The sequence below is a fragment of the Pseudophryne corroboree genome, chromosome 1 (assembly GCF_028390025.1).
Source record: "Pseudophryne corroboree isolate aPseCor3 chromosome 1, aPseCor3.hap2, whole genome shotgun sequence".
NCBI lineage: Eukaryota > Metazoa > Chordata > Amphibia > Anura > Myobatrachidae > Pseudophryne > Pseudophryne corroboree.
The window spans coordinates 310,833,897-310,850,038 of NC_086444.1; the positions used below are offsets into that span (position 1 = coordinate 310,833,897).

At 47.9% G+C, this 16,142-nt stretch overlaps 1 protein-coding gene across 3 annotated transcripts in view; it reads right to left on the reverse strand.

The window, feature by feature from the left end:
• GTF2H3 (general transcription factor IIH subunit 3) overlaps positions 1 to 16,142 on the reverse strand; it is an 89,653-nt gene that overhangs the window by 67,047 nt on the left and 6,464 nt on the right. The window contains exon 1 of one of the 3 annotated variants that reach the window (XM_063964489.1): positions 5,087 to 5,184. The exons of the other annotated variants lie outside the window; for them this stretch is intronic. The gene's annotated coding sequence lies outside the window, so the exon portion shown is untranslated. Of the gene's footprint in view, positions 1 to 5,086; positions 5,185 to 16,142 lie in introns of those variants that run through there. 3 annotated transcript variants of the gene reach the window in all.

Below are 16,142 nucleotides of genomic sequence, written 5' to 3' on the forward strand. Positions count from 1 at the left end.
GCTTATCCACTAAAGCCAGGGTATCAAACTTGTAGAAATTCACAAACGTGTTTGTCCCAGACCAGATAGCAGCTTAGCATAGTTGTAAAGCCGAGGCTCCATGGGCAGCCGCCCATGACGAACCCACCGACCTTGTAGAGTGGGCCGTGATAGAACGCGGAACCGCCAAAGCATTAGCCTGCTGGATAATGAGACTAATCCAGTGAGCAATAGACTGCTTTGAAGCAGGACAACCCCTCTTGTGAGCGTCATACAGCACAAAGAGAGAATCCGACTTCCTGACATGAGCCGTCCTCTTGACGTAAATTTTCAAGGCTCGCACTACATCCAACGACTTAGGAGTGGAAGAGGAGTAAGAAGCAACCGAAACCACTATCGGTTGGTTGATATGAAAAACGGACACCACTTTCGGCAAAAACTGTTGACGAGTTTTAAGTTCTGCTGTATCCTCATGCAAGTAGGGGCTGTAGGGACTCCAAAGGTTCAAACCAAGAGGATTGAAGAAAATCCAAAACCACAGTCAGATCCCAAGGGGCCATGGATGGTACAAAGGGAGGTTGTATGTAAAGGACACCCTTCAAGAATGTCTGGACTTCCGCAAGTGTAGTCAACTGTCTTTGGAAAAAGATAGATAAAGGCGGAAATCGGAACTTTGATGGAGCCCAGGCGTAGGCCCATATCCACTCCAACCTGTAGGAAACGACCCAGATTGAAATCTGCAACAGTGTACTTGCAACCTTCACACCAGGAGAATTATCTCTTTAAAATGTGGTGGTAATTAGTTGACGTTAACCCTTTTCTGGCCTGGATCATGGTTGAATTGACCTTGTCTGGATTACCTTTCCTGCTAGAATCTCCCTTTCAACCTCCATGCCGTTAAACGAAGCCGTTGTAAATCCAGGTAGACGAACAGTCCTTGTTGAAGAAGATCCACCCACAATGGCAGAGGCCATGGGTCGTCCACAGACAGAGCCAGAAGGTCTGCGTACCAGGCCCTTCTTGGCCAATCTGAATTGTCTGAACCATATCCTTTTTTATGCTTTCCAGAACTCTTGGAAAGAACAGCAGAGGAGGGAACAGATATAACGACTGGTAAATCCATGGCGTCGTCAGTGCTCCACTGCCGTCGCCTGAGGGTCCCACGTCCACAAGAATACTGATGAAGCTTTTTGTTGAGACGAGAGGCCATGTGATCTATTTGTGGACAACCCCACTGGTCCGTTATCTGTTGAAACACCTGTGAGTGTAGACCCCATTCTCTCGGGTGCAGGTCATGTCTGCTTAGGAAGTCAGCTTCCCAGTTATCTACTCCTGCGATGAAAATGGCTGATATCGCCCTTGCATTACTTTCTGCTCAGAGGATGATCTTGGATACCTCTCGCATGCACGCTATGCTTTATGTCCCTTCTAGCCGGTTTATGTAGGCTACCGCCGTGGCATTGTCCAACTGGACCTGTAAGGCCCGATCCTGAAGAAGATGGGAGGCTTGAAGCAGAGCCTTGTAGATTGCCCCGAGTTCCAGGATGTTTACTGGAAGAATGGCTTTGTGGCTGGACCACCTGCCCGGGAATTGAGCCCCTTGGGTCACAGCTCCCCAACCTCGGAGACTCGTGTCCGTTGTTAACAAAATCCAATCCTGAATTCCAAAGCTTCGACCCTCTACCAGGATGGGAGGACTGCAGCCACCACAGGAGGAAAATCCTGGCCTGAGGTGACAGACTTATGATCTGGTGCATCTGCAGATGTGAACCTGACCATTTGTCCAGGAGATCCAGCTGGAATGTGCGCGCATGGAACCTTTCCGTACTGAATTGCCTAGTAGGAGGTCACAAGCTTTCCCAGTAGACGTATGCAATGATGTACCGATACCCTGTTCGTCTTCAAGAGAGAGCGAACCATCTCCTGAAGTGTCTTTGCTTTGTCCAGGAAAACTTTCTGAGCTACCGTGTCCAGGACCATGCCCAGAAACTAAAGCCTGTGAGTCGGCTCAAGGTGAAATTTCTGTAAGTTGAGAATCCACCCATGGTGCATTAGTAGTCGTGTTGTGAGGCTGATGCTGTTCATCAGCTGTTCTCTGGACCCCGCTTTTATCATTTTATCAGCAGAACATCCAGGTACGGAACAATGTTTACACCCTGAAGATGGAGTTGGAACATCATTTCTGCCATGACCTTCAGGAATACCCTTGGTGCTGTAGAGACGCCGAAGGGTAAAGTCTGATATTGGTAGTGGTTATCCAGGAGCACAAACCGTAGGTAAGCCTGATGAGGTGGTCACATCAGGATATGGAGGTAAGCTTCCTTTATATACAGGGATACCAAGAACTCCCCCTCTTCCAGACCTGAAACCACCGCTTTCAGAGATTCCATCTTGAATTTTTTAAAACCTTCAGGTGTGGGTTTAAGGATTTGTGATTTTAAATTGGTCTTACCTAACCATCCGGCTTCGGTACCACAAACAGACTGAAGTAATATCCCCTGTTTCTCTGAGAAGCGGAACTGGAACAATGACCCGAGTCTGAACCAATTTTTGAATAGCCTCTAGTAAGGTTTCTCGTATTTCTTTGGAAACTGGTAAGCTTTATTTGAAGAATCTGTGAGGTGGAGGAAAGTCAGAATGTATTTTGATCTTTTATCCAGGCGTCCTGGCAGGAGCTTCTCCAAATATGTCCGAAATACTTCAGCCGAGCTCCCACCCCGAGAAACCCCCAGGAGTGGAGGGACACCGTCATGCTGCAGCCTTTGTGATAGTGGAATTGGTGTTCTGCTCCTGTGAACTGGAGGCAGCTGGTCTGCGTGACCTTTCTCTATATCCTCTGGCAGTGTTTGAGGCACCCCTGACCCTACCTCTAAACCTTGTCGAGAGAAAGGACTGCAGAGATGTGCCCGAATATGGACGTCTATCAGATGGAGCCGTAGACGGCAGGTACGTGGATTTCCCGGCAGTGGCCTGTGAAATACATTTGTCCAATTCACCTCCAAATAGGGCATCACCTGTGAAAGGCAAAGCTTCTACGCCCTTCTTTGATTCAGTGTTCGCTACCCAGTGACGTAACCACAAAGCTCTGCGAGCAGACTGCCATAGTAGTAGACCTGGCATTTAGAATTCCGATCTCTTTGATAGATTCGCATAAGAAAAGGGCAGATTCCTGAATATGTTGTATAAGTGTCACCATGTCAGACAGCGTTGCGTCACCGGCAAGGCCCTCTTGAAGGTAACCCGCCCATGTGTGAATAGCTTGTGTAATCCAACAACCTGCAATAATGGGTCTCTGAGTTGCCCCTGCAGCTATATAAATAGATTTCAATGTGCTTTCTAATTTTGTCAGCCAGCTCTTTGAGCGTCATAGCTCCCAAAACCGGCAACACAGTCTTCTTAGACAGATGTGATACAGAGGCATCTACTCTAGGGGGATTTTCCAAGAGTTTTCTCCCCTCCTGAGAAAAGGGGAAAACAGACAAGAGTTTTTTAGACATTTGAAACCTCTTGTCAGGATTAACCCACAGCTCTCTAAAAAGGTCATCCAATTCTTTAGAATCAGGAAAAGTTGCATTTACTAAAAGACTTTGGCACCTCTGCTTCCTTATCTGGGATATTTAGCACTTCCCTTATAGAATGGATAAGTGATCCCACTCCCTGCGCTGCAGTTTCCTCTGCTATCTCTTGCGCCTCAATCCCCCCCCCCCCCCCCCTGCTCCTCCAGAATCTCCTCATCAGTTTCTAAAAGTAAATCATGTAACACAAGTTAACTGTTTAGTGGGGTGGATCCTTTTTGCTCTCTGAATGTTCTTTTGCCAAATCAGAGACAGACTGTTGCAGCAGCTGCCTTTCCCTTTTTGCAGCAGCCATTTCATTAGACACACTAGACATCATGGATTTAATGGATGCCACCCAGGGTGGCTCCTGTAACTCTCCCCCTGTCGCCCCACTGTTCTGTGAGGGCTGGCTACATTGCTCACATATAAGTGAGTCTGCGGGGGAAGGAGAAAACCTGGTGCTACATGAAGCACACTCTGCTTTTTTACTAACCATGCTGACAGTGTTTATACACACAGGAGGAAACAAGCACAAGCAAGCTTACCCACAGTGAGCAGAGAGAGAGAGAGACACATAGAGAGTGAGGAACCAGCACACAAGCACCTCCCAATAGTTATACACTTGCTGGGCTTTTTATATATAATTTACATGTACCAGGAGCCTGCTAAAGGTTCCAGCTGTGGCTGTCCCCCTTGTCTAACCCGTTACCAATGCTCAGGCAAATGGGGTATCCCAGGAGGAGCTGAAATTCCCTGCAGCGTCTTCTCCCTCAGTGAAATGGTGCCAGAAAGCCACTGGCTCCGCTCTGTGTAAACTCCGCCTCCTTAATGGCGCCAGAGCTCAGCTTAATTATTTATACTGGCAAAGTCTCCCTCTAGTGTTAAAACGAGGATAGATCACCTTTTACAGTCAGTGCAAGTGTCCTGCGCGGGTGTAGAGTCTGTATGCCCGCCTCGTGTCATGCTGCACTTGGAACCGGGGACCCGCTAACCGCATCCCCAGTGAAACACTCACCACTCTTCATCCTTCAGGCTTTAGGGGTGTGCGGCTTGCTGCGGGGAGGGGGGGGGGGGGGTGCGCCCGAGCGCCATGCCCTGCGGTACACTGACCCTTCCGGTTCTGCAACTTCCAGAGGCCGGTGCCGGTGCCGATTCCCCCTCTAAGTCCCACGAGGCAGGTAACTGTTGCCCAAACAGTATACCTGAAAAAAAATATCAAAGTTTGTATAAAATTGAAGAAAAACTCTGGAGCTCCAGAACAGTGCACCTGGCCCTGAGGGCACATTTTTCTAAACTGGGCTGTGGGAGGGGGCATGGAGGGGAGGAGCCAGCACACACACTATTTAAGTTTTTAAGTGACATGGCTCCTTTGGACCCCATCTATACCCCATCGTTCAAATGTGACTCCAGTATCCCTTATGGATGTTAGAGAAATTAGGCTATTCATCAATTTTCATCAATTGACAGAGTAACTGTAGGCCATCCTCCCCCGACAGACTTCACAAGCTCCTGTTTACACAGGAGATTGTGTAGCAGCGGGATATTTATACCTGCTTGCAGCGGCTGTGAGAGCCTCCTCCATCGCTCCCTCCTCCGGCTGCACTGTGTTCTTCCCCCGTTGCTGCTGACGGGAAGCGTCACCCCTCTGTCTGTTCCCTGGTGGCAGTTTTAAGTGCTTAATTAACTGTATTTTGACATCCCCATTGTAAAGTATGGGGAGGGTGGAAATAAATGTGACAGGACTGTAACCAGGAGATATCAGTGAGTTACAAGCTACATGAACTGGGTAGAAACGTAAACTCTACTGTGACAAGATCACTGGAATAGTGGTGGAAGGAATTTACTGTAGGTTTCTTACCTATGTATTTTAAAACCCCAGGAATATGGTGTTGGTTTGCTGAGAGCTTTTGGTAATAACCAAAAAGGGTTTTGGGTGTTGTATGTGAGAAGGGAGGGTGGGTTCTCCATCCATTTAGGCCCAGTTTGGGTCTTTGGGTTTTAAGCCTCACAGAAGGCTAACTAGGGCTTTCAGCTGTATGGGTGTTACGGTTGTGTTAAAAAGCAGCCAGCCTGATCATTACTCATATTGCTTGATGAAAGAGGAGAGACTTAAGGGCCCTACACACTGCGCGATAGTAATGAAAGACATGAACGATATTGTTCATTAATGTACGAGATACCGTTCATATCTTTCAGTGTGGAGGCACAAGCGATGAACGATGCGCGGCCCCGCGCTCGTTCATCGCTGGTGTCCTGTCGCCTGTGCATGAAGGCCAATATGGACGATCTCGTCCATATTTGCCTGCACTTCTATGGAGCCAGGTGACAGGGGGAGTGAAGAAACTTCACTCCCCCCGTCACTGCTTCCCCGCCGCCGGGTCGCCCGCATCCGCCGTCGGGCAGCTCGGCGGCAGATCGCTCAATGTGTAGGGCCCATAAGGAGTCTCTGTGACAGAGAAACCTGCTATTGAAAACCAGTGATCTGTGCCTGGTAACCTTCTCCTTGTATTTTCTTAGTGAGTTAGGATTATTCTGTGTTTAGTTAGCGCCAGCTGGCAAAGTATTTTGTTGTGATGTTTATCTCTATTTCGCTGTACATTAAAATCGGTTGAGGCCAGTTACAACAAACTTGTGTGATCTCTCAGCTGCTGCACACTTCCATCTACCCCAGGATTTAGTACCTGTTCCTCTGACCCTGTTCCACTTATGTCATTTCACCCATGTATTTAAATGTATTGACAATTATGAACATTTGAGAAGTAAAAGTAATTTGGTACCTTAACGTCACTGTGGACATTAAGATATTTATTGCAAATACCATATGTACATTATGTCACACAGCATATGACGCTTGCACAGGTCTAAACGCTTGATAAAACAGAGATAGAGCTCACTAATACCCCTTTCACACCGCAGCTTGTACCCGGTAATTTGCCGTTTTTACTGGCTTCCTAAACGGTTCGAGCTGCGATGTGAAAGGGTCACCTTCAATTTACCGTTTACAAAATACCGGTATTTTGAAACGGTAAAAAAGCAGGGTCCTACCCGTTTCAGGCCCGTTTAATTGTGCAGTGTGAAAGGGTCTGAAACGGTATTTGCAAGCCCCAGAAGGTGATAGGCTGTCTCCATGTGTGATCTCACCAGGCAGAAGCAGGAAATAAACATTTAAAATGACAACCACTGTTTTGTATGGGTGAAACAAGTTCAGTGTGAAAGGTATCAAAACGGTAATGAAATGGTAATATACTGGTTACAACATGCGATGTGAAGGGGGTTTAACTGCTCAGACCCGTTTAAAGAACCATTTCAAAAGCAGGTTTTGCGATGTGAAAGCAGCATAAGGGGCTGAGCGCATCATCACCCATTTCTTGTTGCATTCCATAAAAACGGGGAGGACCCCCCTAAAATTTTGCAGCACACCCCATGCATTAGTGCATGAACCTCGGTGCGCATAGTTTGAATTTGCTTCCACTGTTACACTACATAATATGGAAAATAGGGGGTAAAACTGAAAATTAGAAGATGATGAATAGACCCCTTAGTGTGCTGTGAAATGTATTTAATTAGCACGTGTGCCCTAAAAAAACTTGTGCACAGCTTGTACGTTTCCTGGCTCCAAAAGTTTGGTCCTGACTTTGGAGATAAATAATGAAGTCTGTGGCTATACTTATTATATTTATTATCAGTTATTTATATAGTACACACATATTCTGCAGCGCTTTACAGAGAATATTTGGCCATTCACATCAGTCCCTGCCCCAGTGGAGCTTACAATCTATATTCCCTACCACATGTACACGCATACACATTCATGTTAGGGTTAATTTTGTTGGGAGCCAATTGACCTACCAGTAAATTTTTGGATTGTGGGAGGAAACCGGAGTACCCGGAGGAAACCCAAGCAAGCACGGGAAGAATATACAAACTCCACACAGTTAGTAACATGGTAGGAATTGAACCCATGACCTCAGTGCTGTGAGGCAATAATGCTAACCATTACACCGTTAATGCTACTTACAGTGAACAAACCCAAAACAAAGGTCAACAGTTGCATGAAAGCAAAAAATAAGAATTTACTTACCGATAATTCTATTTCTCATAGTCCGTAGTGGATGCTGGGAACTCCGTAAGGACCATGGGGAATAGCGGCTCCGCAGGAGACTGGGCACAAAAGTAAAAGCTTTAGGACTACCTGGTGTGCACTGGCTCCTCCCCCTATGACCCTCCTCCAAGCCTCAGTTAGGATACTGTGCCCGGACGAGCGTACACAATAAGGAAGGATTTTGAATCCCGGGTAAGACTCATACCAGCCACACCAATCACACCGTACAACCTGTGATCTGAACCCAGTTAACAGCATGATAACAGAGGAGCCTCTGAAAAGATGGCTCACAACAATAATAACCCGATTTTTGTAACAATAACTATGTACAAGTATTGCAGACAATCCGCACTTGGGATGGGCGCCCAGCATCCACTACGGACTATGAGAAATAGAATTATCGGTAAGTAAATTCTTATTTTCTCTGACGTCCTAGTGGATGCTGGGAACTCCGTAAAGGACCATGGGGATTATACCAAAGCTCCCAAACGGGCGGGAGAGTGCGGATGACTCTGCAGCACCGAATGAGAGAACTCCAGGTCCTCCTCAGCCAGGGTATCAAATTTGTAGAATTTAGCAACGTGTTTGCCCCTGACCAAGTAGCTGCTCGGCAAAGTTGTAAAGCCGAGACCCCTCGGGCAGCCGCCCAAGATGAGCCCACTTTCCTTGTGGAATGGGCTTTTACAGATTTTGGCTGTGGCAGGCCTGCCACAGAATGTGCAAGCTGAATTGTACTACAAATCCAACGAGCAATAGTCTGCTTAGAAGCAAGAGCACCCAGCTTGTTGGGTGCATACAGGATAAACAGCGAGACAGATTTTCTGACTCCAGCCGTCCTGGAAACATATTTTCGGGGCCCTGACTACGTCCAGCAACTTGGAGTCCTCCAAGTCCCTAGTAGCCGCAGGTACCACAATAGGCTGGTTCAAGTGAAACGCTGAAACCACCTTAGGGAGAAATTGAGGACGAGTCCTCAATTCTGCCCTGTCCGTATGAAAAATTAGGTAAGGGCTTTTATAGGATAAAGCCGCCAATTCTGAGACACGCCTGGCTGACGCCAGGGCTAACAGCATTACCACTTTCCATGTGAGATATTTTAAGTCCACAGTGGTGAGTGGTTCAAACCAATGTGATTTTAGGAACCCCAAAACTACATTGAGATCCCAAGGTGCCACTGGAGGCACAAAAGGAGGCTGTATATGCAGTACCCCCTTGACAAACGTCTGAACTTCAGGAACTGAAGCCGGTTCTTTCTGGAAGAAAATCGACAGGGCCGAAATTTGAACCTTAATGGACCCTAATTTTAGGCCCATAGACAGTCCTGTTTGCAGGAAATGCAGGAAACGACCCAGTTGAAATTCCTCTGTAGGGGCCTTCCTGGCCTCACACCACGCAACATATTTACGCCAAATACGGTGATAATGTTGCACGGTTACATCCTTCCTGGCTTTGATCAGGGTAGGGATGACTTCATCCGGAATGCCTTTTTCCTTCAGGATCCGGCGTTCAACCGCCATGCCGTCAAACGCAGCCGCGGTAAGTCTTGGAACAGATAGGGTCCCTGCTGGAGCAGGTCCTTTCTTAGAGGTAGAGGCCACGGGTCCTCCGTGAGCATCTCTTGAAGTTCCGGGTACCAAGTCCTTCTTGGCCAATCCGGAGCCACGAGTATAGTCCTTACTCCTCTCCTTCTTATGATTCTCAGTACCTTGGGTATGAGAGGCAGAGGAGGGAACACATACACTGACTGGTACACCCACGGTGTTACCAGAGCGTCCACAGCTATTGCCTGAGGGTCCCTTGACCTGGCGCAATATCTGTCTAGTTTTTTGTTGAGGCGGGACGCCATCATGTCCGCCTTTGGTTTTTCCAACGGTTCACAATCATGTGGAAGACTTCTGGGTGAAGTCCCCACTCCCCCGGGTGGAGGTCGTGTCTGCTGAGGAAGTCTGCTTCCCAGTTGTCCACTCCCGGAATGAACACTGCTGACAGTGCTATCACATGATTTTCCGCCCAGCGAAGAATCCTTGCAACTTCTGCCATTGCCCTCCTGCTTCTTGTGCCGCCCTGTCTGTTTACGTGGGCGACTGCCGTGATGTTGTCCGACTGGATCAACACCGGCTGACCCTGAAGCAGAGGCCTTGCTTGACTTAGGGCATTGTAAATGGCCCTTAGTTCCAGGATATTTATGTGAAATGACGTTTCCATGCTTGACCACAAGCCCTGGAAATTTCTTCCCTGTGTGACTGCTCCCCAGCCTCTCAGGCTGGCATCCGTGGTCACCAGGACCCAGTCCTGAATGCCGAATCTGCGGCCCTCTAGAAGATGAGCACTCTGCAACCACCACAGGAGAGACACCCTTGTCCTTGGAGACAGGGTTATCCGCTGATGCATCTGAAGATGCGATCCGGACCATTTGTCCAGCAGATCCCACTGAAAAGTTCTTGCATGGAATCTGCCGAATGGAATCGCTTCGTAAGAAGCCACCATTTTTCCCAGGACCCTTGTGCATTGATGCACTGACACTTGGCCTGGTTTTAGGAGGTTCCTGACTAGCTCGGATAACTCCCTGGCTTTCTCCTCCGGGAGAAACACCTTTTTCTGGACTGTGTCCAGAATCATCCCTAGGAACAGCAGACGTGTCGTCGGAATCAGCTGCGATTTTGGAATATTTAGAATCCACCCGTGCTGTCGTAGTACTACTTGAGATAGTGCTACTCCGACCTCTAACAGTTCCCTGGACCTTGCCCTTATCAGGAGATCGTCCAAGTAAGGGATAATTAAGACGCCTTTTCTTCGAAGAAGAATCATCATTTCGGCCATTACCTTGGTAAAGACCCGGGGTGCCGTGGACAATCCAAACGGCAGCGTCTGAAACTGATAGTGACAGTTCTGTACCACAAACCTGAGGTACCCTTGGTGAGAAGGGCAAATTGGGACATGGAGGTAAGCATCCTTGATGTCCAGAGAAACCATATAGTCCCCTTCTTCCAGGTTCGCTATCACTGCTCTGAGTGACTCCATCTTGAGTTTGAACCTTTGTATGTAAGTGTTCAATGATTTCAGATTTAAAATAGGTCTCACCGAGCCGTCCAGCTTCGGTACCACAAACAGCGTGGAATAATACCCCTTTTCCTGTTGTAGGAGGGGTACCTTGATTATCACCTGCTGGGAATACAGCTTGTGAATGGCTTCCAATACCGCCTCCCTGTTGGAGGGAGACGTTGGTAAAGCAGACTTCAGGAACCGGCGAGGGGGAGACGTCTCGAATTCCAATTTGTACCCCTGAGATACTACCTGCAGGATCCAGGGGTCCACTTGCGAGTGAGCCCACTGCGCGCTGAAATTCTTGAGACGACCCCCCACCGTACCTGAGTCCGCTTGTAAGGCCCCAGCGTCATGCTGAGGACTTGGCAGAAGCGGGGGAGGGCTTCTGTTCCTGGGAAGAGGCTGCCTGCTGCAGTCATTTTCCCCTTCCTCTGCCCCGGGGCAGATATGAGTGGCCTTTTGCCCGCTTGCCCTTATGGGGACGAAAGGACTGAGCCTGAAAAGACGGTGTCTTTTTCTGCTGAGAGGTGAACTGGGGTAAAAAGGTGGATTTCCCAGCCGTTGCCGTGGCCACCAGGTCCGATAGACCGACCCCAAATAACTCCTCCCCTTTATACGGCAATACTTCCATATGCCGTTTGGAATCCGCATCACCTGACCACTGTCGCGTCCATAACCCTCTTCTGGCAGAAATGGACAGCGCACTTACTCTTGATGCCAGAGTGCAAATATCCCTCTGTGCATCTCGCATATATAGAAATGCATCCTTTAAATGCTCTATAGTCAATAATATACTGTCCCTGTCCAGGGTATCAATATTTTCAGTCAGGGAATCCGACCAAGCCAGCCCCGCACTGCACATCCAGGCTGAGGCGATTGCTGGTCGCAGTATAACACCAGTATGTGTGTATATACTTTTTAGGATATTTTCCAGCTTCCTATCAGCTGGCTCTTTGAGGGCGGCCGTATCAGGAGACGGTAACGCCACTTGTTTTGATAAGCGCGTGAGCGCCTTATCTACCCTAGGGGGTGTTTCCCAACGCGCCCTAACCTCTGGCGGGAAAGGGTATAATGCCAATAATTTTTTAGAAATTAGCAGTTTTTTATCGGGGGAAACCCACGCTTCATCACACACCTCATTTAATTCATCTGATTCAGGAAAAACTACGGGTAGTTTTTTCACACCCCACATAATACCCTTTTTTGTGGTACTTGTAGTATCAGAAATGTTCAAAACCTCCTTCATTGCCGTGATCATGTAACGTGTGGCCCTACTGGAAAATACGTTTGTTTCCTCACCGTCGACACTGGAGTCAGTGTCCGTGTCTGGGTCTGTGTCGACCATCTGAGGTAACGGGCGCTTTAGAGCCCCTAACGGTGTTTGAGACGCCTGGACAGGTATTAACTGTTTTTCCGGCTGTCTCATGTCGTCAACAGTCTTTTGTAAAGTGCTGACGCTATCACGTAATTCCTTCCATAAGACCATCCAGTCAGGTGTCGACTCCCTAGGGGGTGACATCACTATTACAGGCAATTGCTCCGCCTCCATACCATTTTCCTCCTCATACATGTCGACACAACGTACCGACACACAGCACACACACAGGGAATGCTCTGATAGAGGACAGGACCCCACTAGCCCTTTGGGGAGACAGAGGGAGAGTTTGCCAGCACACACCAGAGCGCTATATATATACAGGGATAACCTTATATAAGTGTTTTTCCCTTATATAGCTGCTGTATTTATTAATCTGCCAAATTAGTGCCCCCCCTCTCTTGTTTTACCCTGTTTCTGTAGTGCAGGACTGCAGGGGAGAGCCAGGGAGCTTCCCTCCAACGGAGCTGTGAGGGAAAATGGCGCTTGTGTGCTGAGGAGATAAGCTCCGCCCCCTTCTCGGCGGCCTTTCTCCCGCTTTTTTAAGGAAAAACTGGCAGGGGTTAAATGCATCCATATAGCCCAGGAGCTATATGTGATGTATTTTTAGCCATCTAAGGTGTTTTTATTGCGTCTCAGGGCGCCCCCCCCCAGCGCCCTGCACCTTCAGTGACCGGAGTGTGAAGTGTGCTGAGAGCAATGGCGCACAGCTGCGGTGCTGTGCGCTACCTTATTGAAGACAGGACGTCTTCTGCCGACGATTTTCCAGACCTCTTCTGTCTTCTGGCTCTGTAAGGGGGCCGGCGGCGCGGCTCTGGGACCCATCCATGGCTGGGCCTGTGATCGTCCCTCTGGAGCTAATGTCCAGTAGCCTAAGAAGCCCAATCCACTCTGCACGCAGGTGAGTTCGCTTCTTCTCCCCTTAGTCCCTCGGTGCAGTGAGCCTGTTGCCAGCAGGACTCACTGAAAATAAAAAACCTAATTTAAACTTTTACTCTAAGCAGCTCAGGAGAGCCACCTAGTATGCACCCTTCTCGTTCGGGCACGAAAATCTAACTGAGGCTTGGAGGAGGGTCATAGGGGGAGGAGCCAGTGCACACCAGGTAGTCCTAAAGCTTTTACTTTTGTGCCCAGTCTCCTGCGGAGCCGCTATTCCCCATGGTCCTTACGGAGTTCCCAGCATCCACTAGGACGTCAGAGAAAGGTTGTATTTTTCCTCATTTCATAGTTTGGTAGATAATGGTTAATAATAACCTACTATAAATAATTTAGATAGCACCTATCCTTGTGTATCAATCCCTATTTCCCTATAGATTGTAAGCTTACAAGCAGGGCCTTCCTACCTCTATGACTGTTTGTTATTACCCAGATTGTTTTATCATTGTGTCCAACTGTAAAGCGCAACGGAATTTGCTGCGCTATATAAGAAACTATTAATAAATAAATAAGACACACATACACAGAGTATACATGCATATTTAGTAATATCTTTTAATACAGCATTAATTACTACTGCCCTTTGAAATCCATCAATCAAAACCACCGATCATCAGCGGCTTTGAAAAGCCGCAGCATAGTAAACCTACCACCATGTTTCTCTGATACATTCTTATATAAGTCACTGAGCAGATTCTCTGGTAGTTTACCACTTTGTTTAATATGGAAGGTAAGTAGCTGCCTATAAATATTTTTTAAATTGCAGTTTATTATTGTTTAACATTTTGCAATATAAATTAGAAATTATGAAAGAAAAACAATAATCACACAGTATAAATAATAAGATTTTACTTACCGATAAATCTATTTCTCGGAGTCCGTAGTGGATGCTGGGGTTCCTGAAAGGACCATGGGGAATAGCGGCTCCGCAGGAGACAGGGCACAAAAAGTAAAGCTTTTCCAGATCAGGTGGTGTGCACTGGCTCCTCCCCCTATGACCCTCCTCCAGACTCCAGTTAGGTACTGTGCCCGGACGAGCGTACACAATAAGGGAGGATTTTGAATCCCGGGTAAGACTCATACCAGCCACACCAATCACACCGTACAACTTGTGATCTAAACCCAGTTAACAGTATGATAACAGCGGAGCCTCTGAAAGATGGCTTCCTTCAACAATAACCCGAATTTGTTAACAATAACTATGTACAATTATTGCAGATAATCCGCACTTGGGATGGGCGCCCAGCATCCACTACGGACTCCGAGAAATAGATTTATCGGTAAGTAAAATCTTATTTTCTCTATCGTCCTAGTGGATGCTGGGGTTCCTGAAAGGACCATGGGGATTATACCAAAGCTCCCAAACGGGCGGGAGAGTGCGGATGACTCTGCAGCACCGAATGAGAGAACTCCAGGTCCTCCTTAGCCAGAGTATCAAATTTGTAAAATTTTACAAACGTGTTCTCCCCTGACCACGTAGCTGCTCGGCAAAGTTGTAATGCCGAGACCCCTCGGGCAGCCGCCCAAGATGAGCCCACCTTCCTTGTGGAGTGGGCCTTTACAGATTTAGGCTGTGGCAGGCCTGCCACAGAATGTGCAAGTTGGATTGTGCTACAGATCCAACGAGCAATCGTCTGCTTAGACGCAGGAGCACCCATCTTGTTGGGTGCATACAATATAAACAACGAGTCAGATTTTCTGACTCCAGCTGTCCTTGCAATATATATTTTTAATGCTCTGACAACGTCCAGTAACTTGGAGTCCTCCAAGTCACTTGTAGCCGCAGGCACTACAATAGGCTGGTTCAGATGAAATGCTGACACCACCTTAGGGAGAAAATGCGGACGAGTCCGCAGTTCTGCCCTGTCCGAATGGAAAATCAGATATGGGCTTTTGTAAGATAAAGCTGCCAGTTCTGACACTCTCCTGGCCGAAGCCAGGGCTAGAAGCATGGTCACTTTCCATGTGAGATATTTCAAATCCACCTTTTTTAGTGGTTCAAACCAATGAGATTTTAGAAAATCCAAAACCACATTGAGATCCCACGGTGCCACTGGAGGCACCACAGGAGGCTGTATATGCAGCACTCCCTTAACAAAGGTCTGGACTTCAGGGACTGAAGCCAATTCTTTTTTGAAAGAAAATCGACAGGGCCGAAATTTGAACCTTAATAGATCCCAATTTGAGACCCATAGACAATCCTGATTGCAGGAAATGTAGGAATTGACCCAGTTGAAATTCCTCCGTCGGAGCACTCCGATCTTCGCACCACGCAACATATTTTCGCCAAATTCGGTGATAATGTTGCACGGTTACTTCCTTCCTTGCTTTAATCAAAGTAGGAATGACTTCTTCCGGTATGCCTTTTTCCTTTAGGATCCGGCGTTCAACCGCCATGCCGTCAAACGCAGCCGCGGTAAGTCTTGAAACAGACAGGGACCCTGCTGAAGCAAGTCCCTCCTTAGAGGTAGAGGCCACGGATCTTCCGTGATCATCTCTTGAAGTTCCGGATACCAAGTCCTTCTTGGCCAATCCGGAACCACTAGTATCGTTCTTACGCCTCTTTGCCGTATAATTCTCAATACTTTTGGTATGAGAGGCAGAGGAGGAAACATATACACCGACTGGTACACCCAAGGCGTTACCAGCGCGTCCACAGCTATTGCCTGCGGATCTCTTGACCTGGCGCAATACCTGTCCAGTTTTTTGTTGAGGCGAGACGCCATCATGTCCACCATTGGTCTTTCCCAACGGGTTACCAGCATGTGGAAGACTTCTGGATGAAGTCCCCACTCTCCCGGGTGAAGATCGTGTCTGCTGAGGAAGTCTGCTTCCCAGTTGTCCACTCCCGGGATGAACACTGCTGACAGTGCTATCACATGATTCTCTGCCCAGCGAAGAATCCTTGCAGCTTCTGCCATTGCACTCCTGCTTCTTGTGCCGCCCTGTCTGTTCACATGGGCGACTGCCGTGATGTTGTCCGACTGGATCAACACCGGTTTTCCCTGAAGCAGAGGTTCTGCCTGGCTTAGAGCATTGTAGATTGCTCTTAGTTCCAGAATGTTTATGTGAAGAGACGTTTCCAGGCTCGTCCATACTCCCTGGAAGTTTCTTCCTTGTGTGACTGCTCCCCAGCCTCTCAGGCTGG